The sequence below is a fragment of the Lactuca saligna genome, chromosome 2 (assembly GCF_052625555.1).
Source record: "Lactuca saligna cultivar CGN05327 chromosome 2, ASM5262555v1, whole genome shotgun sequence".
Taxonomy (NCBI): Eukaryota; Viridiplantae; Streptophyta; class Magnoliopsida; order Asterales; family Asteraceae; genus Lactuca; species Lactuca saligna.
Genome location: NC_136418.1, coordinates 79,098,601 through 79,114,976, shown reverse-complemented (window position 1 = coordinate 79,114,976; position 16,376 = coordinate 79,098,601).

The window sequence follows — 16,376 nt, the reverse complement described above, 5'->3', positions numbered from 1 at the left end:
ATCGCTTCATGGAATTCTATCTCGAGTGATCGTGAGACGGTAATATCATATAAGTCTTTAAACCTAGAGATATGATTTGTTACTTACAAGTTGGTTATGCATTGATTATACGAAAAACGCATTGGTAACTCGATGTTATAAAATCGTGCTCTTGTGTGTAATTCAATGAGTAGTAGAACAAACATATGAGTCGAAGTTTATCTGTTCCTTCTTGGATTAGAAGCTGATATCTGGGCCCCTCGATGATTTTGTTTTGACCTATGTACCGGGCCCGGTCAGAACTAAATTGATGTGTTCAATAAAGTTCTTTGTCAAACAAATCGGAAATCGGGAAACAAATGTTGGACAATAAGTAAGACATTGTTCCATGTATTTGTCCGTCTGATATCTAGAACAGAAAATTATATGATCACTTATCTTAAATGGCGTACCATCATCTTCTCAAAGTTTCGAGAAACCTTGTAAAGAGCTACGATTGCCGATCGGTTCCTGAAGTCATACTTGCAGTAATAGTTACTAGACTTATCCAAGTGGGAGACTGTTGGATAAGGTGTCTAAGTCCATAACTATTTCTGGTATGTACTTGACTCGACCCGGCATGGTCCATTTGGGTTGCATGGCACCATGCAATTGGATAGACTAAATGAGAGAAATAACACTTGGAGATTATTAATATATTATAAGTTCTAATATATTAATAATATTATTTGATTAGTTTGATCAAGAATTAATTTAGAATTAATTAAGTGATCAAAAGATAACTAATTAAATATATGGGTTGATTAAGTAAATCATCCATATCTTGTATAGTGGGCTAAAAGGCTCCATGGATCATCAAGTTGGGTTCCACCCATAGGATGCTCCATGGATGCTCCATGGGAGTTACAAACCCATGGGTCATGGAAATGAAGAGTCATGACACATTAGGGTTTAACCCTAGGTGTGTCAACACTATATAAGTAACATGATCTCCTCCCAAATCGGCTACACTAAGAATATAGAGGGCTTGGCCGATTTTGAAGAAGTGAGGATTCTCTCATAAGTTCTTCCAAGAGCATTTGGTGTTGTGTGAAGCATTTGAGGCATCACACTTGGGGTGCTAGGCTCACAAGGTTTCAAGGAACACAAGCAACAACAAGGTAAGTTATTCTATCTATACTTTATGTTAAAATTGTTCCCCATGTATGCTAGATAGGAATATAACCTTGGAATTCAACTTTGCATGACAAATTAGACAAACATAGATCCAAGGTTATTAGGGTTGCATGTACACTTAGGAAGTGTTAGAATGCTCAAAACCCATCAGTTTCATAGTGTAAATTCTAGTACTCACGGGCAAATTGAGTCAAACGGTTTGACTTGTTGACTTTAGTTGACTTTGACTTGACCGAAATTTGACGGTTGTCACAATTACCTTGTGATGGTGTGTATGAAGCTGTATCTGTTGTAGATAACTTCGGAAATAATGTTTTGTGTATTGACTCTCCTGATAATAATAACTTCGATAAAGCATCATTATGGCATTGTCGTCTTGGACATATAAGCAAGAAACGCATAGGCCAACTCCAAAAGGATGGAGTCTTGGAGTCATTTGACATAAAGTCAGATGATAGTTGCGAATCATGCTTACTTGGAAAAATGACAAAGTCACCCTTCACAGGCTCGTGTGAAAGGGGTGAAGGTTTGTTGGACCTTATACACACGGATGTGTGTGGACCATTCAAACATGCCACAAGGGATGCTAATCGTTATTATTTGACTTTTACCGATGATTACAGTAGATATGGATATGTCTACTTAATCAAGCATAAGTCAGAGACTTTCGAGAAGTTTAAGGAATTTAAACAGGAAGTCGAGAATCAATTGGGCAGGAACATTAAGATGCTTCGATCCGATCGAGGTGGTGAGTATCTTAGTTCAGAGTTCCTCGACCATCTAAAGGAATGTGGGATTGTCTCACAATTGACACCTCCCAGGACACCGCAGTTGAATGATGTGGCTGAGAGGCGTAATCGAACCTTGTTAGACATGGTTCGTTCCATGATGATTCGAGCTTTGCTACCAATCTCATTCTGGGTGTATGCCTTAGAGACTGCCGCCCATATTCTTAATCTAGTCCCTACAAAGAAAGTTGCCAAAACTCCTCACGAGATGTGGACTGGTAAAGTACCTAAACTAGACCACATCAAGATTTGGGGTTGTGGGGCTTTCATGAGATGCGAGACTCATGATAAGCTCGAACGTCGAAGCGAGAGGTGTATTTTCATCGGCTACCCACAGCAATCCTTTGGTTACATCTTCTACAGACCTAGTGACAATGTGGTCTTTGTAGCAAGAAGAGGAGTCTTTCGAGAAAGAGAGTTTATAAGCCAAGGAGACAGTGGGAGACAAATTGATCTTGAAGAAATTCAAGAGTCAAGTGGTGAAGGAACTTCAAATTCTAGCCCTCAACTTGAGGAGGAAACTCATGTTGAGCCAATTGACGAATTTGTACCTCTGAGACGTTCCACGAGAGTTAGGAGTGCACCTGAGCATTACTATGGATTCCATATTACTGCAGAAGGTGAGACACTTATTAGTGATGGGACACTAGTAAGTCAAGATGACCCTAACAACTACGAGGAAGCCATGGCGGGCCCCGAGTCTGCTAAATGGAAAGAGGCTATGGATAGCGAGATACAATCCATGTATGACAATCAAGTTTGGAACTTGGTTGAGAATGTACCAGGTCGTATGACTGTAGGGTGCAAATGGGTCTTCAAGAAGAAGACCGACATGGATGGAAAAGTACACACTTATAAGGCTAGACTGGTTGCAAAGGGCTTCTCTCAAATTCCTGGAGTGGATTATGATGAGACGTTTTCTCCAGTAGCCAAGATTAAGTCTATTCGGGTTCTGTTAGCCATAGCCGCATTTCATGACTATGAAATATGGCAAATGGATGTCAAAACCGCTTTCCTTAATGGAAAGTTGGCTGAAGATGTTTACATGAGTTAGCCAGAGGGTTTTGTCAGCAACGAGTACCCTAATAGAGTGTGTAAGCTTGAGAAATCCATCTATGGATTAAAGCAAGCACCTCGCAGATGGAATCTTTGCTTTGATGAAAAGGTCAAGGAATTTGGCTTTTCTAGGAGTGAAGATGAATCTTGTGTGTATGTCAAGGCTAGTGGGAGTATAGTTAGCTTTCTGGTATTGTATGTGGATGACATACTACTCATAGGAAACGACATTCCAACCCTGCAGGAAGTAAAGTCCTGGCTTGGGAAGTGTTTTGCTATAAAGGACCTTGGTGAAGCTGCCTATATTTTAGGGATAAGGATCTTGAGAGATCGGAGTAAAAGACTAATTGGACTTAGTCAGAGTACCTACTTGGATAAGGTGCTGAAAAGATTCAGCATGCAGGACTCCAAGAAAGGAGAGTTACCCATCCAGAGTAACGCCAAATTGAGTAAGATACAGAAATGGGTCCTACTTGGATAGGGATAAGCCCTAGCACTGAGGCTGAGATAGCAGAAATGGGTCGAATACCTTATGCTTCGGTTGTAGGATCGATCATGTATGCTATGATGTGTACTCAACCTGATGTAGCTTTTGCCCTGAGCATGGTTAGCGGGTTTCAGGGGAACCCTAGCAAGGCACACTGGACTGCGGTAAAGAATATTCTCAAGTACTTACGAAGGACTAAGGACTGGGTCCTTACCCTCGGTGGGAGTGATGACTTGAGAGATGTAGGGTATAGTGATGCTAGCTTCCAGACTGATAGGGATAATTTCCGCTCCCAGTCAGGCTGGGTCTTTACCCTAAATGGAGGAGCAATTTCTTGGAAGAGTTCCAAGCAAGAGACAGTGGCAGATTCTACTTGTGAATCAGAGTATATTGCAGCGAGCGAGGCGGCAAAGGAGGCTATATGGCTAAAGAACTTCATCGGAGACCTTGGAGTTGTACCAACTATTAAAGAGCCAATGGAAATTTTCTGTGATAGTGAAAGCGCTATTGCCTTAGCCAAGGAACCAAGGGATCATGGTGAAGGGTTTTGAGCATTCTAACACTTCCTAAGTGTACATGCAACCCTAATAACCTTGGATCTATGTTTGTCTCATTATCATGCAAAGTTGAATTCCAAGGTTATATTCCTATCTAGCATACATGGGGAACAATTTTAACATAAAGTATAGATAGAATAACTTACCTTGTTGTTGTTTGTGTTCCTTGAAACCTTGTGAGCCTAGCACCCCATGTGTGATGCCTCAAATGCTTCACACAACACCAAATGCTCTTGGAAGAACTTATGAGAGAACACACACTTCTAAAAATCGGCCAAGCCCTCTTGTTTCTTAGTGTAGCCGATTTTAGGTGGAGAACATGTTTCTTATATAGTGTTGACACATCTAGGGTTAAACCCTAATGTGTCATGACTCTTCATTTCCATGACCCATGGGTTTGTAACTCCCATGGAGCATCCTATGGGTGGAACCCAACTTGATAGTCCATGGAGCCTTTTAGCCCACTATAAAAGATATGGATGATTTACATAATCAACCCATATATTTAATTAGTTATCTTTTGATCACTTAATTAATTCTAAATTAATTCTTGATCAAACTAATCAAATAATATTATTAATATATTAGAACTTATAATATATTAATAATCTCCAAGTGTTATTTCTCTCATTTAGTCTATCCAATTGCATGGTGCCATGCAACCCAAATGGACCATGCCGGGTCGGGTCAAGTACATACCAGAAATAGTTATGGACTTAGACACCTTATCCAACAGTCTCCCACTTGGATAAGTCTAATAACTATTACTGCAAGTATGACTTCAGGAACCGATCGGCAATCGTAGCTCTTTTCAAGGTTTCTCGAAACTGAGAAGATGATGGTACGCCGTTTAAGATAAGTGATCATATAATCCTCTGTTCTAGATATCAGTCGGACAAATACATGGAACAATGTCTTACTTATTGTCCAACAATTTGTTTCCCGATTTTCGATTTGTTTGACAAAGAACTTCATTGAACACATCAATCTAGTTCTGACCGGGCCCGGTACATAGGTCAAAAAAAAATCATCGAGGGGCCCAGATATCAGCTTCTAATCCAAGAAGGAATAGATAAACTTCGACTCATATGTTTGTTCTACTACTCATTGAATTACACACAAGAGCGCGATTTATAACATCGAGTTACCAATGCGTTTTTCGTACAATCAATGCATAACCAACTTGTAAGTAACAAATCATATCTCTAGGTTTAAAGACTTATATGATATTACCGTCTCACGATCACTCGAGATAGAATTCCATGAAGTGATTCCAGTGAGCGTGGGTTGAGTCCAATGCTCAGAACTTATGAGCACTCATGATTGTTGTAGCCTTGTCCAAGACCTCTACAACCAAACATGACAGTCTTGATTCATACCTACTTCCGACATATGACCGACTGTGGAGGTTTGAATAATATGTTATACCAAACAAAATTATTCTGGAAGTCAAAACATGCAAAAGAAATATAGTAAACGATCGACAAGAGATAGTAACACTTTACTCATAAATAAAACACTTTTATTCATCATCAAATGTCAATTACACTTTACAAATTTCGAGGTTATCTAGCTACTAAATCTAATATCATCCTTCAGCCCTATGCTCTGAGCATGCTGGAGATGCTTAACCCGAGTCAGTCCCTTCGTGAGGGGATCTGCCGGATTCTCATCAGATGATACCCTCTTTGCCACGAGGAGTCCTTCTTCGATCCGATGTCTGATGAAATGGTATTTTCTGTCGATGTGTCTGGATCTCCCGCGATCCCTTGGTTCCTTGGCTAAGGCAACAGCACTTTCACTATCACAGAAAGTTTCCATTGGCTCTTTAATAGCTGGTACAACTCCAAGATCTCCAATGAAGTTTCTCAGCCATAACGCCTCCTTTGCCGCCTCGCTAGCTGCAATATACTCTGATTCACAAGTAGAATCTGCCACTGTCTCTTGCTTGGAACTCTTCCAAGAAATTGCTCCTCCATTTAGGGTAAAGACCCAGCCCGACTGAGAGCGGAAATTATCCCTATCAGTCTGGAAGCTAACATCACTATACCCTACAACTCTCAAGTCATCACTCCCACCGAGGGTAAGGACCCAGTCCTTAGTCCTTCGTAGGTACTTGAGAATATTCTTTACCACAGTCCAGTGTGCCTTGCCAGGGTTCCCCTGAAACCTGCTAACCATGCTCAGGGCAAAAGCTACATGAGATCGAGTACACGTCATAGCATACATGATCGTGGAACGCCTCAGAGGTACAGATTCGTCAATTGGCTCAACAGGAGTTTCCTCCTCAAGTTGAGGGCTAGAGTTTGAAGTTCCTTCACCACTTGACTCTTGAATTTCTTCAAGATCAACTTGCCTCCCACTGTCTCCTTGGCTTATAAATTCTCTCTCTCGAAAGACTCCTCTTCTTGCTACAAAGACCACATTGTCACTAGGTCTGTAGAAGAGGTAACCAAAGGATTGCTGTGGGTAGCCGATGAAAATACACCTCTCGCTTCGGGGTTCGAGCTTATCATGAGTCTCGCATCTCACGAAAGCCTCGCAACCCCAAATCTTGATGTGGTCTATTTTAGGTACTTTACCAGTCCACATCTCGTGAGGAGTTTTGGCAACATTCTTTGTAGGGACTAGATTAAGGATATGGGCGGTAGTCTCTAAGGCATACCCCCAGAATGAGATTGGTAGCGAAGCTCGACTCATCATGGAACGAACCATGTCCAACAAGGTTCGATTACGCCTCTCAGCCACACCATTCAACTGCGGTGTCCTGGGAGGTGTCAATTGTGAGACAATCCCACATTCCCTTAGAGAGTCGAGAAACTCTGAACTAAGATACTCACCACCCCGATCGGATCGAAGCATCTTAATGTTCCTGCCTAATTGATTCTCGACTTCCTATTTAAATTCCTTAAACTTCTCGAAAGTCTCTGACTTATGCTTGATAAAGTAGACATATCCATATCTACTGTAATCATCAGTAAAAGTCAAATAATAACGATTAGCATCCCTTGTGGCATGTTTGAATGGCCCACACACATCCGTGTGTATAAGGTCCAACAAACCTTCACCCCTTTCACACGAGCCTGTGAAGGATGACTTTGTCATTTTTCCAAGTAAGCATGATTCGCAACTATCATTTGACTTTAGGTCAAATGACTCCAAGACTCCATCCTTTTGGAGTTGGCCTATGCGTTTCTTGCTTATATGTCCAAGACGACAATGCCATAATGATGCTTTATCCAAGTTATTATTATTAGTAGAATCAATACACAAAACATTATTTCCTAAGTTATCTACAACAGATACAACTTCATACACACCATCACAAGGTAATGCTTTAAAATAAAGTACATTATTAAAGAAAGCATTAATCGAACCAACTTCATTATCAAACGAAAAGGTGAAACCTTGTTTGTACAATGCATGAAAGGAAATAATATTTCTTGCCATTTCTGGCGAGTAACAACACTTATTCAAATCTAAACTAAACCCACTACTTAGCGATAAAGTATAAATTCCAATCTTGGTGATAGGTGAAGCTTTCTTGTTCCCCATGATCAAGTTTATTCTTCCTTGCTCCACATCCTCACTTCTTCTTAGTCCCTGCAAGTCACAACAAATATGAATACCACAACCGGTATCAAGGACCCAAGATTTCGAATGGGGTGAGTTATTAGAAATGATAGTGTAAATACCTGCATAGTTGGGTTTGACTTTCCCATCCTTCACATCCTGCTGGTACTTTGGGCAGTTCCACTTCCAATGAGCTTTTTCATGGCAATAGAAGCATTCAGCCTCTTTTGGGTCAGAAGAAGGAGTAATGAAACCTTTCTTGGTTACACTTGAAGAAGAGCCATCAAGGGTCCGAGCCTTGGTACCCTTCGAAGATCTCTTTCTCTTCCTCCCTCGACTTTTCCCGATTGCCAAAACCGGAGTTGAGTTTGGAGTAGGAGTGATAGCAACCGACTTCCCCTTAAGACCTGTTTCTGCGGTCTTGAGAAGTCCCTGAAGTTTGCTGAGGGTGACCTCTTCCTTGTTCATGTGATATGTCATGCGGAATTGATCATAGCACGATGGTAAGGAGTGCAAAATGATATATATTGCAAGCTCCTCAGGGAAGTTCACATTAAGCTTCAGCAAACAATCCACACACCTTTGCATTTTCTGCATGTGGCTCGTGACGGAATCTCCGTCCTTCATCATTGTTGTTATCATGAAGCAGATGATTTCGTACCTCTCTTGTCGTGCACTTTGATGGTATCTTTCCATCAAATCTTGGTGCATTTCATAAGGGTAGAAATCCTCATAGGACTTTTGGAGTTCTGCTGTCATTGTGGCCAACATGATGCAAGCCACTTTGGTTGCATCTCTTTCATGAGTATGAAAGTCAACGGTCTCCTGGGGAGTTGCAGTGGACTCATCAATTTCCTTAAGCTCCTTGTCAAGGACATACACTTTGTCCTCGTAGCGGGTAATCATCCTGATGTTTCTGATCCATTCATTGAAGTTGGATCCATCAAAGGTGACTTTCCCATACAGACTCATAAGAGTAAAGGAGCCATTAGGATTCGAGCCAGAAGCATTATTTGAAGACATCTGAAAGAGGAGAACAAGTTTAGTATAGATTTAAGAGAGTCCTTAATAAAACATCCAAATGTAATATTAAGGCTAGGATCCAATCACAATATAATATAACTTAGAAGAGGTATGCCGTAATCTAAGCTATACCATATTTGAAAGGTAGGTGAATGACGATTCACCAATTTCCACCACGAAAACCGAAATATTAGACATAGGTTTTATTGGTTTTTAGAAATTCCTAGATTCTTTGAGATTCAATGAACTTTTCAAAGGCATGTTTCAATCTCGAGGGGTGCCCTCCAAGTTTTGTGACTGGGATACCGAGGATCACAAAACGAGGTGTGAAGTAACCATGCAAATCACTTGGTACCCTTAAAGTTTATCACTCAATCGATGTGCTGGTAAACCACACACGCTCCACCGATACTATAATAAACCTTAAGTCACCCTTTACGTACCTTGTTAAGTCCAAGTTAGTGTGCCGGTTAACCATACACGCTCCACCAACGACTTAAACAAAGTGTAAAGTGTAATTTCATGGATTAGCACCTTATTCACATTTTCCTAAAGTAACTAAGATTGGGAATTTAATAAAACATTTAGTTACTTTATTATATTCATCATACTTTGAATGAGAATTTATAAGTCCTTGTCTTACCCGTTCGGCTAACGACCCTCCACCAGTCAAGCAAGCGGTGGGTGAGAGTAGACACCCATTAAGTCACCATTTTATAGGCAACAACCTTATACCCACCTTATAGACCGGCTTCGTGAATGAGGCGTACTAGCGGTAAGACGACTTTATTCTTATACATATATATATATATATATATAATTATTAAATCATCATAATATAAGTATAAGGGTTGAATTCTAACTTTTAAAATTCTAGGGGTTGGAACTAAAGTTTTAACTTAACTTTATTTGTTCCAAAACTCGAGGGCAAGTTTTGTAACTTTCAAAACTTTTCATTTCTTGTAACTTATGAGTTTAATAGAGTAATAAAATGAAGACTCTTCATTTTTCTAACTCTTGTGTTCTTTTAATGGTTTTAATTCAAGTGTGACTCTTGGTTTTCCATAACTTGAGGACAAGTTATGGACTCCATTAAAACACATTATGATCAAGAATTAATCTACCACATAGGTTACAAATAATTCCTATGATCATCTAAAACATCATAAGAACAAGAGCATGAATATGAACACAATCAAAAAATATATTTACGACTTTGTAATTTTGATAACTACTTGTTGTGAATGAATTAGAAAGAACATTACACCATCAAAACAAGTTTTCAAGTACCAAAACAGTTTAGGGTAATGTTTCTAGTCCATTTCCAGCAACTAAAATCGAAATTTAGCAATCAGTCGATCCTACTCGCCGAGTGCATGAATTTACTCGCCGAGTTGGTTGAAGATACACGTGAACTCGCCGAGTCCCCCCTATAGACTCGACGAGTCCACTCGTAGACAGCAAGATTTTTGACTTTTTTTCAACTTTTAAGCACAAATAAAAAGCAAACAAGCCTAGGCTCTGATACCACTGATGGGTTTTGAGCATTCTAACACTTCCTAAGTGTACATGCAACCCTAATAACCTTGGATCTATGTTTGTCTAATTATCATGCAAAGTTGAATTCCAAGGTTATATTCCTATCTAGCATACATGGGGAACAATTTTAACATAAAGTATAGATAGAATAACTTACCTTGTCGTTGTTTGTGTTCCTTGAAACCTTGTGAGCCTAGCACCCCAAGTGTGATGCCTCAAATGCTTCACACAACACCAAATGCTCTTGGAATAACTTATGAGAGAACACACACTTCTAAAAATCGGCCAAGCCCTCTTGTTTCTTAGTGTAGCCGATTTTAGGTGGAGAACATGTTTCTTATATAGTGTTGACACATCTAGGGTTAAACCCTAATGTGTCATGACTCTTCATTTCCATGACCCATGGGTTTGTAACTCCCATGGACCATCCATGGAGCATCCTATGGGTGGAACCCAACTTGATAGTCCATGGAGCCTTTTAGCCCACTATACAAGATATGGATGATTTACATAATCAACCCATATATTTAATTAGTTATCTTTTGATCACTTAATTAATTCTAAATTAATTCTAGATCAAACTAATCAAATAATATTATTAATATATTAGACCTTATAATATATTAATAATCTCCAAGTGTTATTTCTCTCATTTAGTCTATCCAATTGCATGGTTTCATGCAACCCAAATGGACCATGCCGGGTCGGGTCAAGTACATACCAAAAATAGTTATGGACTTAGACACCTTATCCAACACATGGGAGATCCAGACAGATCGATAGAAAATACCATTTTATTAGACATCGATTAGAAGAAGGACTCCTCGTGGCAAAGAGGGTATCAATGGATGAGAACCCAGCTGATCCCCTCACGAAGGGACTGACTCGGGTTAAGCATCTCCAGCATGCTTGGAGCATAGGGCTGAAGGATGATATTAGATTTACTAGTTAGATAACCTTGAAATTTGTAAAGTGTAATTGACATTAGATGATGAATAAAAGGTGTTTTATATATGAGTAAAGTGTTGCTATCTCTTGTCAATCGTTTACTATATTTCTTTTGCATGTTTTGACTTACACAATAATTTTGTTTGGTATAACATATTATTCAAACCTCCACAGTCGGTCATATGTCGGAAGTAGGTATGAATCAAGACTGTCATGATTGGTTGCAGAGGTCTAAGGTGTTAGACAAGGCAACAACAATCATGAGTGCTCATAAGTTCTGAGCATTGGACTCAACCCACGCTCACTGGAATCACTTCATGGAATTCTATCTCGAGTGATCGTGAGACGGTAATATCATATAAGTCTTCAAACCTAGATATATGATTTGTTACTTACAAGTTGGTTATGCATTGATTGTACGAAAACGCATTGGTAACTCGATATTATAAATCGTGCTCTTGTGTGTAATTCAATGAGTGGTAGAACAAACATATGAGTCAAAGTTTATCTGTTCCTTCTTGGATTAGAAGCTGATATCTGGGCCCCTCGATGATTTTGTTTTGACCCATGTACCGGGCCCGGTCAGTACTAAGTTGATGTGTTCAATTAAGTTCTTTGTCAAACAAATCGGAAATCGGGAAAAAAACTGTTGGACAATAAGTAAGACATTTTTCCATGTATTTGTCCGACTGATATCTAGAACAGAGGATTATATGATCACTTATCTTAAATGGCGTACCATCATCTTCTCAGTTCCGAGAAACCATGAAAAGACCTACGATTGCTGATCGGTTCCTGAAGTCATACTTGCAGTAATAGTTATTAGACTTATCCAAGTGGTAGACTGTTGGATAAGGTGTCTACGTCCATAACTATTTCTGGTATGTAGTTGACTCGACCCAGCATGGTCTATTTGGGTTGCATGGCACCATGCAATTGGATAGACTAAATGAGAGAATTAACACTTGGAGATTATTAATATATTATAAGTTCTAATATAGTAATAATATTATTTGATTAGTTTGGTCAAGAATTAATTTAGAATTAATTAAGTGATCAAAAGGTAACTAATTAAATATATGGGTTGATTATGTAAATCATCCATATCTTGTATAGTGGGCTAAGAGGCTCCATGTACTATCAAGTTGGGTTCCACCTATAGGATGCTCCATGGGAGTTCAAACCCATGGGTCATGGAAATGAAGAGTCATGACACATTAGGGTTTACATGGTGTAACCCTAGATGTGTCAACACTATATAAGAAACATATTCTCCACCAAAATCGGCTACACTAAGGAAACAAGAGGGCTTGGCCGATTTCAAGAAGTGTGCATTCTCTCAAAAGTCTTTCCAAGAGCATTTGGTGTTGTGTGAAGCATTTGTGGCATCACACTTGGGGTGCTAGGCTCATAAGGTTTCAAGGAACACAAACAACTACAAGGTAAGTTATTCTATCTATCATTCAAGTTAAAATTGTTCCCCATGTATGCTAGATAGGAATATAGCCTTGGAATTCAACTTTGCATGATAATTAGACAAACATAGATCCAAGGTTATTAGGGTTGCATGTACACTTAGGAAGTGTTAGAATGCTCAAAACCCATCAATAACTCTATCTTCTTTGGAACTAATGAGGAATCCATGATATTGAAATTATAGTCACGAATATTGTAAAAAGAGACTAAGACTTAGTAATAATTTTATGTAGGTCATTTAAAAGGGAAAGCTAACTTGTTAGGCGAAGAACTAACTTTCCCATAAATAATCCAGCTTTAATGGTAATTTCCAAACATAAACTTAGATGCTAATTGATGATGGTGAGGTGGGTGTCTAGTTTATTTTAGGTTGTATACCTAAATTATTATTATATAGACACATGCACTATGATACTTTAAGGTAGATAACATATTTGGTATTATGTATTAACTGTTTTGTGATATAACATGCATTAGGTTTCATACCTAGATCACTATTACTTATAAAGATTTTAAGTCTATTTGTCTACCTTGATTTGGAAAAATGAATTTTTATGTGTTCAATATTTTAAATGTGTAACAACCCGTTATTTCAGATCAACGTAATGATTGGAAGTCAAAAAAATTATAATCTCTTTGTGTCAAAATAAAACTTGCATCAAAAACGAAATGTTCAAAAATATTAAATTGAGTGTACTAAGTGGTAGATATCGTCATAAGGTATCCAAAATATAAAGAACAAAAAATATCTGAGTTGTAAGGAATAAGTTATGACCATTTGAAGATCCGTAGCAATACCGGTAAAACGTTGTTAAGCATAAAACGAGAAATTTCAATAAAATGCTTTTTAGCCTTAAGTATATAAATGAAAGTCGTAGATATCATCAAAAAATAAACATACATAAAAAGAACGCCCAAATCTGACTTCGTATGAAGAATTTATCATTTTTCGAAGTTTCAGACATAGCAATAGACAACGAAAAACTCGAAATAGAGATCGAGCGACTTTTGGCCAATGCGACCTAAACGAGAATCAAAGATCTCGACAATAGAAATAGAACGGTAAAAAGACAGATGGAATCGAACGTCGGATGAAGAAGTTATGGATTTTTAACGGACTTTTCCAGTCTCAGCCTGTTAAAAATATATGATTAAAAACAAAATCATAACTAGCCGACGGAGTCTAAATGAAAGTTGTAGAGTACAGTCTCACCTACGTGTGGCTATAAAGAACGCCAAAAACAGAGCTCGTACGCGAAAGTTACGTAATTTAGAAGTTTGGAAATTCGAATTACGTCCCGCGTAATGGATTACACCCCACGTACCAGGCGATAAGGGTCTCGTCCCATCGGCCAGTCTGAGTGTGTAAGCGATGACGACCCACTACGCCCAGAGTACACCCAGCGTACCGAGGCAGTTCAGCCTCCTATAAATAGGATGTGAGGGTTCCGGGCATATTTGCTCATTTCTCCTCTTTTCCGTGCCTATGCTCTATGTTTAACCCCTTGAAGCCATCCCGAAGCCCCGATTTTCATATCCATGTTCTGAAGGAAGTTCTTGTTGGATAAGGTGTCTAAGTTCATAACTTATTTGGTATATACTTGACCCGACCCGGTATGGTCCATTTACGTTGCATTTCATCCAAACTATTTATGGATAATTTTATGAGAGTTATACACATATGATTATTAATATATTATAAGTTATAATATAATAATATGAAGTCATGTTATTTAATTAGTCTTAGTCTTAAATTAATTATGAATTATTTAGAGATTAAAAGGAAGACTAATTAGATTGTGGGCTATTAGTTTTATATGGTGTGGCTAACACTCATTTGTTAATGGGATAGGCTTGTATGGAAGTCCATGGATGATCCATGGAGCTTTTAACCCATGGATCCTTGGAAATGAAAAGACATGGGTTATTAGGGTTTCACCCTAATCATGTACACTATATAAGCATGCTTATGTTGCATGAAATAGCCACTAGTGTCACTAGAGTATGTGTGTTTGTGTGTGGACAATTTTATAGTGTGTATACACTCTCTCAAAGTTTTCCAAGAGTTTGTGGTGATTTGTGATTCCATTTGAGGCATTCACACTATTGGTGCTTGGCCCTCAAACTCCTTAGGAATTAAACTCATCATCAAAAGGTATGTAATCTCATCTAATTCTTTTATGTTTAAAAGTACCCCATGCCATGTTAGATAGGTTATGAACCTTGGAAAAATTATTATTTTGCATGTATTTAGACAAACATAGATCCAAGGTTTATTAGGGTTGCATGCACACTTAGGAAGTGTTAGATTGCTCAAAACCCAACAGTGGTATCAGAGCCTAGGCTTGCTTGTTTGATACTTGATGCAAAATAGTGAAAAAAGTTGAAATTTTTGCTGTCTGCATGATGGACTCGCCGAGTCCAAGTCAAAACTCATCCTACTCGCCGAGTAGGTTCGTGCACTCAGCGAGTAGAAGGTTCAGAATGCAGATTTTTGACTTTTGCTGCTGGAAATGGACTAGAAACTTTACCCTAAACTGTTTTGATGTTTTAAAACTTATTTTAGTTGGTGTAATGGTTGTTCTAATCCATTTACAATAGCATATATCAAAATTTCATGCTTTGTATGTGTTCATATAATTCTTGAAACTTTGATAATCATGTTCATGTTCTTATGAATTTAGAAGATGATAGGAATTATTTGCTGAATTGTTTAGGATTAATTCTTGATCATTTATGTGTTTTAATGGAGTCCATAATTTGTCCTCAAGTTATGGATATCCAAAGGTCACTTTTCTTTAACACACATTAAAAACACATAAGTTACATAAAATGAAGAGTCTTCATTTTATGAACCATTAATTCATAAGTTATGAAATGAGAAGTTTTGAAGAGTTAGAAAACTTGCCCTAAAGTTTTGGAATTTGGAAAAGTTTCACACACTTTAATAAACTTTAATTTCAACACTTAGAATTTTAAAATTTAAAATTCAACACTTATACTATTTATAACATTAATGATTAATTATTATATATATGTATAAGAACAAGTCGTTTTACCATTAGTAGGCCTCATTCACGAAGCCGGTCTATAAGGTAGGTATAAGGTTGTTGCCTATAAAATGACGACTTAACGGGTGTCCACTTTCACCCACCGCTTGCTTGATCGGTGGAGGGTCGTTAGCCGAACGGGCAGGACAATGAATTTAATTTCTCATTAAAAGTATAATGATTATTATAAAGTAACTAAATAATTTTTATTTAATTCCCAATCTTAGTTACTTAAGGAAAAATGTGAATTTGGTGCTAGCCCATGGAATTCACACTTTGTACCTTACCAAGTCATTGGTGGAGTGTGTGTGGTTAACCGGCACACTAACCTGGACTAGTAAGGATCACGAAGGGTGACTTAATGTTTTTCATAGATCAATGGAGCGTGTGTGGTTAACCGACACATTGATTAGGTGATAATATTAAGGGTACCAAGTGAATTGGTATGGTTATTCACACCTTGTTTTGCGATCCTCGACATCCCAATCACAAAATTTGAGAGGGCACACTCGAGATTGAAACATGCCATTGAAAAGTTCAATGAATCTCAAAAGATCTAGGAATTTCAAATCCAATTAAAACCTAATAAATTATTTCGTTTTTCATGGTGGAAATTGGTGAATTGTCATTCGCCTACCTTCAAATATTTTATAGCTTGCATTACGGCATCCCTCTTCCAAATTATAAAATATTGTGTTGGGTCCTAGCCTTAATATTTCATATT